This window comes from Suncus etruscus, chromosome 6 (genome assembly GCF_024139225.1).
Source record: "Suncus etruscus isolate mSunEtr1 chromosome 6, mSunEtr1.pri.cur, whole genome shotgun sequence".
Taxonomy (NCBI): domain Eukaryota; kingdom Metazoa; phylum Chordata; class Mammalia; order Eulipotyphla; family Soricidae; genus Suncus; species Suncus etruscus.
Genome location: NC_064853.1, coordinates 124,269,902 through 124,283,734, shown reverse-complemented (window position 1 = coordinate 124,283,734; position 13,833 = coordinate 124,269,902). Strand labels below are relative to the sequence as shown.

Below are 13,833 nucleotides of genomic sequence, written 5' to 3'. Positions count from 1 at the left end.
GAAGCACTGAGGGTCTTAAGCCAAAAAGGAGATCCCTGCTGTGTTTTTGAAGTGCTTTTGTAAAGCATAGCAGCAAAAACAAGTCAAAAGGGACTGGGCAGGAACTATAGAAAGAGGATCTGGGTCTCTCCATGGACCAGTTGAGTGTGCTAAGGCCAAACTCAAAGTGGTATTATTTTTATTAGAAAGGATGTGCTAAATTGCAGGATTTCTCAGGAAGTAAATAATGAAAGTGACATGGAGATTGAAATGGTGAGTGTGATTTTCATAGTTTGTCTTCCATGAATGCCATATAGGTGGAAAGTAATTTAGGTTAGAAGGTGGGGAAGAATGTAGTGGGGACAGTTTTGAATCTGTGTTCCCAGTATGCCATGATGTGATCTTTCTTCAGCTTTGCATATAGAGGAATAGGGACTGGTGATCAGGGGAAATGAATGATTAGTGGACATAATGCTACATAAGCTCAGAAGAGATGACAGGCCTCTCGAGGTGTGCAGCAGAAAAACAACCTGAGAGAACACTGAGCACTGAAAGCATTTGAAAAACCTTTCATCCTTGCACAAGGGCCATGCTAATTTTCTCTATATCTTTCCAATTTTAGTATATGTGCTGTCAAAGCACGCACTGAAAGACCTTTCAAGGAAGAACAGGTGGTAGCAAAACTTACCAAGGACGTGTGTGTTTGAAGACCAGGATATATGTTCCCTAAAGCAATTATCAGAGCTGAAAGATTCAGACCATGATTTCATAAGTGTCCATGATACTTCTCAGAAGCGGAATAGCAGTAACAGTATCTTCCACAGTCTATGGATGTGGGGTCTGCTCATAAAATAGGAAATGGGGAAAGAGAAAGTGACCCATTCTCCAGCAAAGAGATCAGTGATGCTTGAGAGTCAGGAAAGAGGCAAGGAGCAAACATGTGGTTTGAACTGAGCAAGTTTAGAAATGGGCAAAAACAAAACACCAGAAGAAGAAGAAAGAACAGAGCTATAATAGAAGAAGGAAAATGCCTGGTTGACCTGTGAGGAGCTGAACATAGGGAAAGTTGCTCATGCTCAGACTTGGAAGAAGCATAGTGAGTCCATCCACTTGCTTGGTTGGGAGAAATCACTGACATGGGGAACACTCCAGCACAGTATTATTCTGGGGATTATTCATGGGAATAATTTTGTATTTTGACAAGCTTTGTGACCTTGGATAGATTTCATGAGTATTTGTGTATCTCCAGGGTGCCATTTGTAAAATCATCCTTTGCTTATTGAAACTTCATTGGGCTCTAAGGACTAAAGAAAATCATGTCTAGAAAAGCTCTCTATTTAGTGTTAACACCTGTAAGCTTGTAAAAAAAGTAGTTATCAGCAAGGGCTGGCTGGAAAACTCTGACATCTTCCTAATACAGAATGTTTTCCTTTTGCAGGTATAGCTCTTTTTAGCCCCTTCTATTCCTCCACATTTTCCTGGAAGCTATGCTGATGAATCAAGTGGTGGTTGTTTAGTCTTCAACATTAAATTGGCATGAATGGGTTATGGGTGTTCTTTACTTCAGCTAATACATGGTTCCAAAGTGGAAATCATACAACTAGTCTCTCATTTTGGAGCTGCCACTTCATATTTGGTTCTTCCAATGCATTTACCATGTAGTAGTTCAAATTTAGGCAGAGGATATAGACCCAACTCTGAGATCTACCAACATCTAAAAGACATCTCAAGGAAGAGCCAGTAGTAGAAAAACTTGATAAGGAAAGAAAGATCCAGAAGCTTGGCTATTGGAAACTTTTCCTACTCTCAACTTCTTTTCCCAAAAATGATTTTCATGATATCTTGGGTCTAGATGTGTACACAATAGATCTTGAGTCTAGAAATCAAACATTTCTTGAGTGTCAATCATCTATTTCCTTTTTAAAAAACTGCCACCTTGAATGTAAGAGCCCACAGTTCCAGAACTAGGATTTAGAAGACAAGAGTGGAATGTTATTATAGCATTCAGTCAGACCTGCCCATTCAGAATGTACATATTCGGTGCTATTTGGAGAGGCAATCCAATGATTATGTTGCCCAGAGGCTAAGCTTTGAATCAAAGTACTGGCTGCACCAGCTATGACTGTGGTTGCTTGTTTTGGAGGAACCTGAGTGGAGAGAGTCCTCATCTTATTAGGTCAGCTTTCCCTGGAGCAAAAACTCAATTGCAGCAACATGATAATCCCTTGCAGTTTGTTGTTCTGGTCTCAAATTCAACACTCTTCATTAAAAGCTTTTACCACTTATTGGGATTAAAGTGATAGAACAGTGGGTAGAGAATTTGCTTTGCATGCAGCAGATCCAATTTCATTCCTGGCATTTCGTATAGTCCCTAATGCCTGCCAGAAGTGATCCCTGTGAGCAGAGCCAGGAGTAAGCCCTGAGCATCACTGGTGTGGCCCAAAACAAACAAACAAACAAGATCACCACATTGTGTTGTTCTTTAAAGTACAGAGCTTCAAGTAGGTGAAAAAAAAAAGCCAAGAGGGAGCCCTCTTCACAGTTCCCTCTTTCATACGCTCACACTGGCTGTCCCTAATATCACACCCACAAATACTCTGAGAGTTGTTAGGGGACTTTATTTTTCTTCAAATATTTCGTTTATTTCCCTGGTAGAAAAAAACACTTGTGATTTATTAGTCCATTTAAAACCCATTAAAGATCTACTTGCTTTGATTAAATGGCACCATTTTAAAGGTTAATCAGTGTCATTTTTTATATTTAAAACTTAAAGGTACAGTGCTTCCTACTTAACTGAAAATTGCCACCCCCAAAAAAATGGAATGAGAGCAGTCACTGATATGTGCGTGCCCACTTAAAGTGTGGAATAAATACAGACTAATCATTTTTTGGCTGGATACTCTGGGTCAGTATTCTACTAATAATGGAAATTTTTCTCACTTGGAGTGACTAGGTCGGGAGGATATCCGTGTGTGTGTGTGTGTGTGTGTGTGTGTGTGTGTGTGTGTGTGTGTGTGTGTGTGTGTGTGAATAAGCATGCGTGTTCCCAGGTATCTGTGTACTAAAATGGGTGGCAAAGGAACCCTTTGACTCTTTCCTTTTCAACAAACTGTATCTATGAGACCTTTTGCCCACAACATCTGAAATTCCACTTTAAATCAATGATAAAACCAATGATAAATGGTTTCTCTTTCCATTCTTGATTTCCATACTTTTTTACTTTGACATCTGTTTGATATCTGACTATTCTTCTGGCACATTATCTTAAATATCACAGTTAAGACAAGAATCCAGCCATTGAGTCCTCTCCCTATCTATGCATCAATTCTCAGCTGTATGAAATTATTTTGAGTTTTTAGTATCAAATCAACATCTCAGAGGTATTCATATATCCTTTGTTTTCTCCAACTTCTGTTACGTTCTAGAGAAAGCTTATTTTAATTCAAATTTGTAATGTGAAACATACATAGAAATGTTAAGATTCGTTTGGGATCTTTAAAAATGAAGAAACACAGTGATTAAGGTGAGGTGAGAAGGCAAATCCTGAAATCATTTCAGTGGAAATTTTTTAAGGTGCATTTACTAGGTGGCAAGAGGGAGGCTAGTTTACATTTTCTCTTGAGAGCATTTTAGTCTCCTGTTCAGAGATTGTTTTGAGAAAAATTATTTTGTCTACAAACATTTGGCCAATTATCTGTGTAGAGTTTGGTTGCCTTGATGGTCTCATCATCATGGGAGTCTTTAGTTCCTTGAAGTAATAGTGTGGTGACATTTCTTATGTTGCCACCTACTGCTTGTTTCTTGGTGAAATACTGCATCTGAGAAGAAGACTCTTCTTTTATACGATCCAACACACACTAATGTTTTATAGCCTATATATATGCTTGATCCTTGATTTCTGGAGAAAAAGAAAGAAAGAGATGAAAACACCTATAGCAAAAACTTGTACTCAACTAGCTTGTTTTGTGTAAAACATATTGAAACCAAAATACCACTCTGTGCTATGTTCAGTGGCTTTTCACCGATAAAGAATTCAATAAGAAAATTTTAAAAATCAAAATGAATTTAATATGTATTCATGAATAATTATTTGGCTATGATTCCCTTGTTTACCAAGTAATTATGGTTTTAAAATCTGTTTGGGTTAGCATTTAGCATTTCTCCATCCAAGGGAATCATAACATTGATGGAATATCTATCAGTCTATTCTTATGAGCTGAAGTAATTAAAAAATTCTTTATTATTCTCTGTATGATTGTAACCTATAATAAATTTGGAATGAGCTGTTCAAATATTGACTATCAAAGCAGTGTCCTTCTGCTTCTCTGAATAAAAGGGAAGAAAGAATTGAAGGACTTTATAAGGCTTTAATGAAGCTCATGATATTGGAATTGCCATATGCTCGAAAAGTGAGTGCAAGTTATACTATGACCTACTAGAAAATTATATACAGTATGATTTGTATTGAAATCAGATCCACAAAAACGGGTTAAATATTAATTGCAGAAGAATCGACGTGAGTCGTGGTGGAACATTAGATTGGCAATTATGATTTAGTACCATTTTATTTTGGTTAACCTAAATCAGAAAATCCATATTTAAAATATGTGCTGCCTCTGATTACTATATATATATTAGCAATCATTATGAAATTATTGCTGCTAAGCACAGATGTCTATGTTTAATTCTTTCTATCTTGTATTATTTTCTAATTAGATATGACATGTTAAGAAATAATGAAAAATTTCCTTCTTTGAAAATGAGGGCATTAGACCAGAAGATATATGAGGTTTTAGTACCTCCATTGTACTCTAATTCAGATTGCTAGTAAAGATTCCAGTAAAGATGCTCTGATTTATTTTCCTTTATAAGTATTATTTGCAGTCATTTCATATTTGTGGGTGTTGGGTGTGATGGTGCAGATAGGGGTTCTCAGCAGGTACTGGAAGAACACTGTTTTTTTTTTTTAAAGAACCACAATGTTGAAACTATGTAATTACATGGTAACTGTTGACCTTGTAATTACACTGTAAGTACCTGTGGTGACAAGATAAATGCATGGTTATTTCAGTCTTTTAAGCTATAGGGCTATCATACGACCCTAACAATGTAAGTTACATAGTAATTTATTTGTAGAGTAAATAGTGCTTATCCACAAGTAATACCCATACACATGAGTGTGCGTGGTACAGAGAGCCACAGATGTATAATGAATCAGCTTTCCCCAGGCACTTTTCTTGGTTTGCTTTGACTTATTTATTTTATTTGGCCATCTCTGGTTATACTCAGGGCTTATGACTGACTTTATGCTCATGGTTCACTCCTTGCATTGATCAGGGAATCATATGTGGTTCCTAGGATCAAATCCAGGTCTGCTGCCTGCAAGAAAAAAAAAAAAAAAAAAACCTTACCCACTGTATTATGGCACTGATCCCTCCAGGCACATTTCTTAAAGTGACACACAAGTTTATGCATTAATACCAATAGAATTAAATAATTTATTTATGAAGGTTTTGAAGGTCTTTATCACTGCCTTCACTGCTAAAATTCTAATCTCTAATTAGGGTGATAGATTAGCTATTTGGGAGGGGGGTATTTTGGGTCACACCCAGCAGCACTCAGGGGTTACTTCTGGCTCTATGCTCAGAAATCGCTCCTGGCAGACTCGGGGGACCATATGGGATGCTGGGATTCGAACCACCAACCTTCTGCATGAAAGGCAAATGCCTTGCTTCCATGCTATCTCTCCAGCCCCCAGATTAGCTATTTTTAATGAGTCATTTTATTTATTTATTTTGGTTTTTGAGCCACAGCAGGTGGCTCTCATGGATTACTCCTGGCTCTGCACTCAGAAATCACTTCTGGAAGTCTTGGGGGACCATATGGGATGCTGGGGTTCCAACCAAGGTCCATCCTGGGTAAGCAGTGTTCTAGGCAAATACCCTAGCACTGCTACCACTCTGTCCCCAATAATAGTCATTCTAAAGATAGTAGTATGTAATATTGCTTGTTAACTGGAGGGATTCTATCTACAGGTTTACTAGGTTTACTTAATTTTTTAGTTTCAAGGGTCATACCTATCAGTGCTCAGCCATACCCATCAGCTTTTCTTGGCTCTGTGTTCAGGAGTGAACTTTAATGGTGCCCAGGGAACCATATGTGATGCTGGGGATTGCACCCGGGATTATATGCATGGGTTTGGTGCCTCAATTCCTAGACTATCTCTATGGTCCCACTTTAAATAATTCTACAATATGGAATGAATATATATAATTTAAACTTAATTTACCAGATTATTTATCATTTATTTATATTGTAGTGCTAGGGATTAAACAGTCTCAAATATGCATGGCATATGGATTTACCACTGAATTACATGTCTAGTCTTCTATTTTTCTTTTTCTTTTTTTTTCTTTTTTTGGCTTTTGGGCTACACCCAGTGATGTTCAGTGGTACTCCTGGCTATGTGTTCAGAAATCACCCCTGGAGTAGGGGACCGTATGGGAAACTGTGGGATTGAAGCACAGTCCATCCTAGGTTAGCACATGCAAGGTAAACGCTCTACTGCTTGCGCCACTGCTCCAATCCCAACAAGTCTAGTCTTTTAAATGATTGTTAAGTGATAATATTAGAAGTTATTATTAGAAAAATAATCAACATCTGAAACATTTTCTTAAAAAATGCTTCATAATGTAAACCGTAGTTGTAGCTACTAAATTTGGGGGTGCACCCAATGATGCTCAGAGCTTATTTCTCATTTTGCATTAAAGGATATCTCCTAGAAGGACTCAGGTGACCCTGTGGGATGCTGGGTATTAAGCCCAAGTTGACAGTCTATGAGGCAAACACCTCACTGTACTACCTCCCCAGACCATACTATATACCTACTGTACTGTCTCTCCAGTCCATACTAAGAATTTTTTTGAATGCATATAAAGCCATAAAAGCCATAGAAGACCATGGTTTGGGCTCAAGTCTGAATTTCAATATAGTGACTACTTGTGAGGTAAATTAATTTTAACTTAGAAGTCAACTGGCTTTTTTTAAATCATTCATTCACAAAGTATTTTTCCATCTGACTATTGTGTTTGACACTGAAGACTATTATTAGAGACTAGTAAAAGATACAACTGTTATTTAAAATGTACGAAAACCAAATAGCTCACTGCAATCTGTAGCGTAAAAACAGAGTAAAAGTTGGATGCATTGAATAAAATAATGATCTTCTATTATGAGGATAAAGAAGGTGGATGATGGGGGAGGAAAGCATTTTTGGCTGCAGGGATGTTGAGCAAATCTCCTTGAGACTAAGCAGACTCCAGGTGAAACATCTGTGGCTGCAAACTGGAGTGTGTGAGGATGTGGATGAAGTATGTGGTGATATATGTGTCCAGGTGTAAGGCTGCTTTCCTTTTACTGCCTGACAGAAACAAAACTGGATTCCATACTGTGCTAACAGAAAATCAGATGAATCAGAGACATGAGAACAAAGATAGTGGAGGATAGTGTGGCACAAATGCTATTCTTTTTTGTTTTGTTTTGATTTTGGGCCACACATGGTGACACTCAAGGGTTACTCCTGGCTATGCCCTCAGATATTGCTCCTGGCTTGGGGGACCATATGGGACACCGGGGATCAAACTGTGGTCTATCGTCGGTCAACCACGTGCAAGGCAAACTCCCTTCCACTGTGCCACCACTTCGACTCCAAATGCCACTCTTGAGACATGTCATTGAGATCACTGCAGAGATCCTTGGGGACAGGCTGGTGCTTAGCATTTTACTCATGGTATCTATTTGATGAATTCTTCCTCCTGGAGTATTTAGTGTCTCTGTCCCTAGTGAATATTGTCCATCTGTCTAGGTCTGTTTTAAATGCAATGTGGATAGGCCAGTAGCACTGGAATAGCTAGTATGGGAATATTATTAATTATCCACTCTTTAGCTTTGATGTTTACAATTAGATTCTGAACAAAGTGTGTTATATACTTATGCTTCTAAGTTCTGTGAATGGAAGTTTATCAGACTGAAAATGATTTTAGTTCATGGAGACAGTACAGTTTTTTATTCTAATTAACAAAAAGCCCCTCTTGTCTTTTTGCTGATCAGTTTTCTCCAATCATTTGTTTGTTTAGACAAAAGTTTGCTGAGGAGTGAACCTGTAGAAGAGAAACTGTATATATAAAATCTACTTTAGGGGAAACTAAATTGGAACTGTTTTACTTAACACATCAAGTGTATGAGGAGGAGAAAAGGAGAGGGGAAGCAAAATGGAAACTTTTGTTTGGATTAAAATGTCATCGGAGCCTGTGCCACATTTATTTTTATTTCCTCTCCAATGGGGAATGTTAACTTTCCAGGAAAACTCAACTTCTCTAAGAGAACAGCCAACACAAACAATTTTTTAAAGGTGTGATTTTCCTTGAGGCTCTGATTTTATCATTGAGAGTGAACGGTGGGCTCCAGAGAAAATAAAGCTTAGAGTGTACATTTCCTTGGCTAGGACCTCAGCTTGAATTCTGCTCTGGATATTGTGGCTTTCATTCTCAGGACACCCTGATGTGAAACAAAATGGAAAACTCTACTCACGTTCTCATTGGGTCAGATCTCCAGGGCAGGTGGGCAAGGTGAGATAAATTCCTGCTTACTCATGACATATTCCAGACAGATACTGTTCCTAAGCCTATCTGCATTGACAGCCTTTTCTTTGTGGGTGAGCTGGATTTTCTGAATTGAAAAGAGCCTTTTCCTTCCCCAAAGAGAAACATTGATCTGTTCATGTAGAATATTCCTCTTAAATTCATTACTTTTAAATTTCAAAGTAACCAGCTGTCTTCTTACAAGTAGCTGAATTACCAGGTAATGCCACTTCTATAGCATAGAATCAACTTAGTAATTAGTTCTTTTATTTTTTCCAACTCAGTTAAAAATTAAATTGATTTCTTACTCACTCTGTGTTAGATATTATTTGTGCAACATTCCTTTTGTGTTTCTGAATTTGAATTGCTATATTCTATATTTATCTCTGTGAAGTTTTTTACGGACATTAGGAACCATTGAGGTATTCCATATATGATGACAAAAGGAAAATATTTTCTATGTAAGTAGTTTTTTGGGGGGATGGATGGGGGCCACTCCCAGCTGTGGGAAGCTCTATCGTAAATCCAGGTTGGCTTGTGCAAGGCACACTCCCTACTCCCTATAGTGTTTGTATTTTAACCACACTTATTTATTCATAGCTGGAAGAAATATCAATACTGGCTACTTAAAAAGTAGTTTGAATAGAGGAGATGGAAAATATCTCAAGAACTTAATTGCACTAACATTTATGATCCTATGACATCTTGAATTCAACCCAATACTTCAGGTTTACTTATTCCCTGAACTTTTACTATTAATGATATTCAAACTAAAAAAAAAAGGTTGAAATGCCAACATCATATTGGAAGACAAATTTACATTTTATTCCCAACACCATAATTTAATAAAAATTTTATGGTGTTATGGGTACTTAGTTATGCTTAGAGCATAGCAGGAATTTAACATTGCTTCAGATAGAGAAGATTTGGTGCTGCTTTATATTGAAAAGGTCCTTTGAGAGAAAGTTGTATTATATAATTCACTAAATATGCTGCTTTAAAAGACACTTTTGAAAAACTCTGAAATTCTTAAATTGCATTTTATTTCAATGATAGCAGATAAACTGATAATTTACCTAAGGTGATTTTATAAACTAGGTTACAGGATTTTTCTTTGTGAATGTGCATTTAACAGCTATGAAACATGCATTCCTCTCAGAATTGCATATATATAGAAGACACTATTGTCTAGACTGCATTGACTTTGGAAGCCAAAAAGATGAATTTTCTGACAGTTTTTTTCCACTAAGTAAATGTTAGTTAACTCTTTTGGGCACCCTTGGAGGTAGTGTGTATTATCCTCTTCCCTCTTCTTATAGTTAATCAAAAGTCCAATTATATTGTTTTAAAATGCAGTGAGAACTATGTTATATTTTTTCAATCTAGTTCAGAATCTTCTTGGCCAGTGTAGATGCAATCTACTGACATATCTCCAGACTGGCTTCTACTGACCTCATTTGCATACCTCACATTTCACTAAGTCCAGTCCACAAAAGTATCTCCTCTTTTTTTTTTTCTCCTGCTGCATACAGAACTACCCTTCCTCCCATTTCCACCTGCTAAATCCCTTTCTTTCAAGATGTAACCCATCTGCGACCACTTTTCCAGACAGAAGTTTTCCTCGCCTATTGGCTTCTTTTTCTGTGCTCTTTACTTTTCTTTTTTTTTTTAATATAATTTTTATTTTGATCATAGTGGCTTACATATTGTTGACAATAATATTCTAGGTACATATTTACATAAAATCAGGGGGGGATTCCCATCCCTAAACTGTCCTCCCTACACCTCCGTTTTTGTCCTACCTCCCATTTCCTCTTCCCTCCCCCCCAGGGTGGCTAGAATATGTGATCCCCTCTGTATTTGACCTACTACTTAGTAGTCTTGCATCAGTTTGGTCTTGGTGCCTCCCTTATTTCCCCCTCTAAGTGGGGGCAGGGCTAGCAGTTCAAGTTGGGTGGTTTTGCCTGAAAAAGAGAAAATGAGTAAACTGGGGTAAGAGTCTAATACCCCAAAAATGGGCAGAATCCTTCTAGGGGTTCTCCTCATCGATTTGGGAAATGAAGGAGAAAAAGAAGGTGAAACACCCCATCAGTACCAAAAGAAGTGTCAAATATCCAGTGAGGTCTCCAGTTACATCGATAAGCACCAGCTAACGACAAGACAAAACCAGAAGACGTGGCACCCTTTGGTAGGTCCAAAAGCCAAGATCGTGATTTACAGAGGACTGGCTGCTAGAACCACGACCAGACTGTAAACATCTTGGGACCAATTAAAAAGCCCTAGTCTAGGCTTTGAACTAAGACCGGCACAATAAGCATGATCCCCAGTTCCAAAGGTCCGGCAGAGACAACTGTAACGGAAAGGGGCCTCTTTACTTTTCTTATTCATACAAAAGACTTGGTATCTACCTATTTACTTGCAAGACCATAGCAGAAGACTTCACTTCCCAGCTCCATACCTCATTTAGCCCTAACACACTTGTATAATGCCCTAATAGGCATTTAATCAGTGTTAGTGGATTGAATAGAAATTCTTTTGGGGTGCAGATGTTTGTATGTAAAAAAAAGTGATTGTGTACTCATCCCCTTTTAATCTCAATACATTTTATTTCATGTCTCAATTAAAGCTGGTTAGAGATATATCAGCTGTGCACTAGCCATTTCTGTTGATGAACTCTTCTACCATTAGTAATTCCTAAATGGTGAGAAATAGCTTTCCCCCATCCACTTAATAGAACAGGGCATTTATTTTTCATGCTAGTCATTCTATCACTTGTACAAGGAATCAGTGGCATTGTCCTTGGTATAGCTTTTCTTTTTCATGAGGAAATGTTTTGTATTTTTAATTTAGGAACTCATTGTTCGAATGCTTTTCAGTTCACAACACTCTTTGGCATGGCAAGTGCACAGAGTTTTCTCAAACTCCCAGTCTACTAAAACACCATGCCCTTTCCTCTCAACTGCCTACTGCAGAACAGTCCTTGCACTATTTTCCTCAGTCACCACTGACACAGTTTACGTGAGGGCTCACTCTTATCATTGCACAACCTGTAATTCTGAAATATCTATAATCAGAAACAGTGATTTCACTGCCCCCAAATTTCTGTGTTCTATCTATTCAATCTTCCTTCTCCACTAACTCATGGCAGCTACTCATCATTTTGCTGCCTACGTCAAAATAGTTTTGCCCTTTCTGGAGTGTTGTATACAACACAAACTTATTTCTGATTCACTTCTTTTGGTTACTAATCAGCACTTTTACTGTTATAATTGATAAATTTTAAAAATTGAATCACTATGAGATGCATAGTTGCAAAGTTTATGATTGAGTTTCAGCCATACAATTCAACCAGTTACCATCTGATAAAATATAAGGTGGTCTTTGTCTTTTAAAATGACTTGATAGTTCATTTCTTATGAATATTTAGTAATATCCCATTGTCTGGATATTTCTGTACCAACTTAAATCATTCAAAACTGAAGGATATTATGGTTACTTCCAGGACTTGGTAGTTATGCATTAAGCCAATATACATGTTCATTTTTTTCAGCCCTCTAGGGAAAGTGCCAGGCAATATTAATGTCAAATCATATGACTAGTATACATTCAATTTTACTAGAAACTGAAAATTACCTTTCAAATTGACTAGACTACAGCCCAGAGAGATAATACACACTTAGCGTACTTACCAGGCATATATCTGACCTGGCTTGATCCCTGAAACTTATATGGTCTCTTGAATCTGCCAGGCGTGATCCCTGATGTAGAGGCAGTAGTGAGGCCTGAGAATAGTTGGGTGAGCACCCTACAAAAATTAACTGTTAGGTCCATTTTCACAGAAGTTATTTTGAATCTTGACAACTACACTTTGACATGAGATTTTAAGGTGTTCAGTGTTTTGGATTTTGGTCATTATCATTGGTGTAAAATGGTCTTTTTTAGTTTGTCATCCCCTAATTATATCCAATGTCAAGCATTTTTTCATATGATCATTTACTGCCTCTATATTTCTAGTTTTAGGGATATACTCAGTGGCAGTCAGGAGTTACTCCTAGATTTGAGCTCAGAAATTATTCCTGGCAGTTCAGGGGATCATATGGAATTCTGGGGATCAAACCTGAGTCAACCTCATGCAAGGCAAAATACCTTCCCACAGTGCTATCACCCTGGCCCTATTTTTTGGTCAATGTTCTGCTCTGGCATTCTTGTTTTATTGTAAATTGGGTTCTATATTTATTGTTGTTAAGTTTCAAAAGTTCTTTGTGCAGTTTTGTTAGTATTCTTCTGTATGATTGTCTTGCAACAATTTTCTACATTTGTGACTTGCATTATGACTTAGTTTATCTTTTCTTTTCATACAGCAGAAGTTTTAAATTTTTAACAAAATATAACTTATAAAATTATAATCCTACCCTAAAATAATGTAGACTCATTCGAGGTTAGCTTCTAGTTTATAGTTTATGTTTGACCTTAGAACAATACTTACTTGATTTTTGTAAAGAATGTATAGCTTTTGTCTGCATTATTCATTTAATTAATTCAACGGGACAGAATTGTTCAGAGTCATTCATTGAATACACTTTGTTCCATTGTATTCATTCTCTTGTGGCAGATCATTTGTTTGTATTATGTAAAATTGTTTCAGAATTTTCTATTCTGTTCCCTTGATCTAGTTTAATCCAGGTATAGCTTAATAAATATTTTTATTATTATATTTATTACATTATAAAATAATAAAATAAATTTAATTTATTATGATTGTATGAATGTTTTTGAAGAAATAATCAATTCTTTCTAACTTGCTATATGAAATCATCACTAGAATTACATTGATTTTCTAAAGCAAATTGGAAGAAGTGACATCATAATAATACTGATTTCCTGTCCATATTCCTAGACGGTCTTCTCATTCATTATGTTTGCTTTGATATTTTTTAAATTTTATTAGCTTTTTCAGTACCAGAGAATGAATACAGAGCCAACTATTCTCTAACAACCTTTCTTTGATATATTTTTATCAGAATGTTTTTGTTTTCCTTAAGTAAATACCGACAGTTTGTTAAATTTATATTTTAGTATTCAATTTTGTCATGGTGCTAATCTAAATAATACTGTTTCTATTTTCACATTTCACTTGTGAATTGCTAGTTTCTGAGATTATGACCCACTTTTGTATATTAAAGCTGTGTCCTACAACCTTATATGTTTAAAATTC

General features: G+C 36.7%; 1 pseudogene; it reads right to left on the bottom strand.

Moving 5' to 3' along the window:
* Nucleotides 1–522: 522 nt before the first annotated feature.
* On the bottom strand, nucleotides 523–621 carry LOC126012369 (uncharacterized; annotated as a pseudogene).
* Between the last annotated feature and the right edge of the window lie 13,212 nt (nucleotides 622–13,833).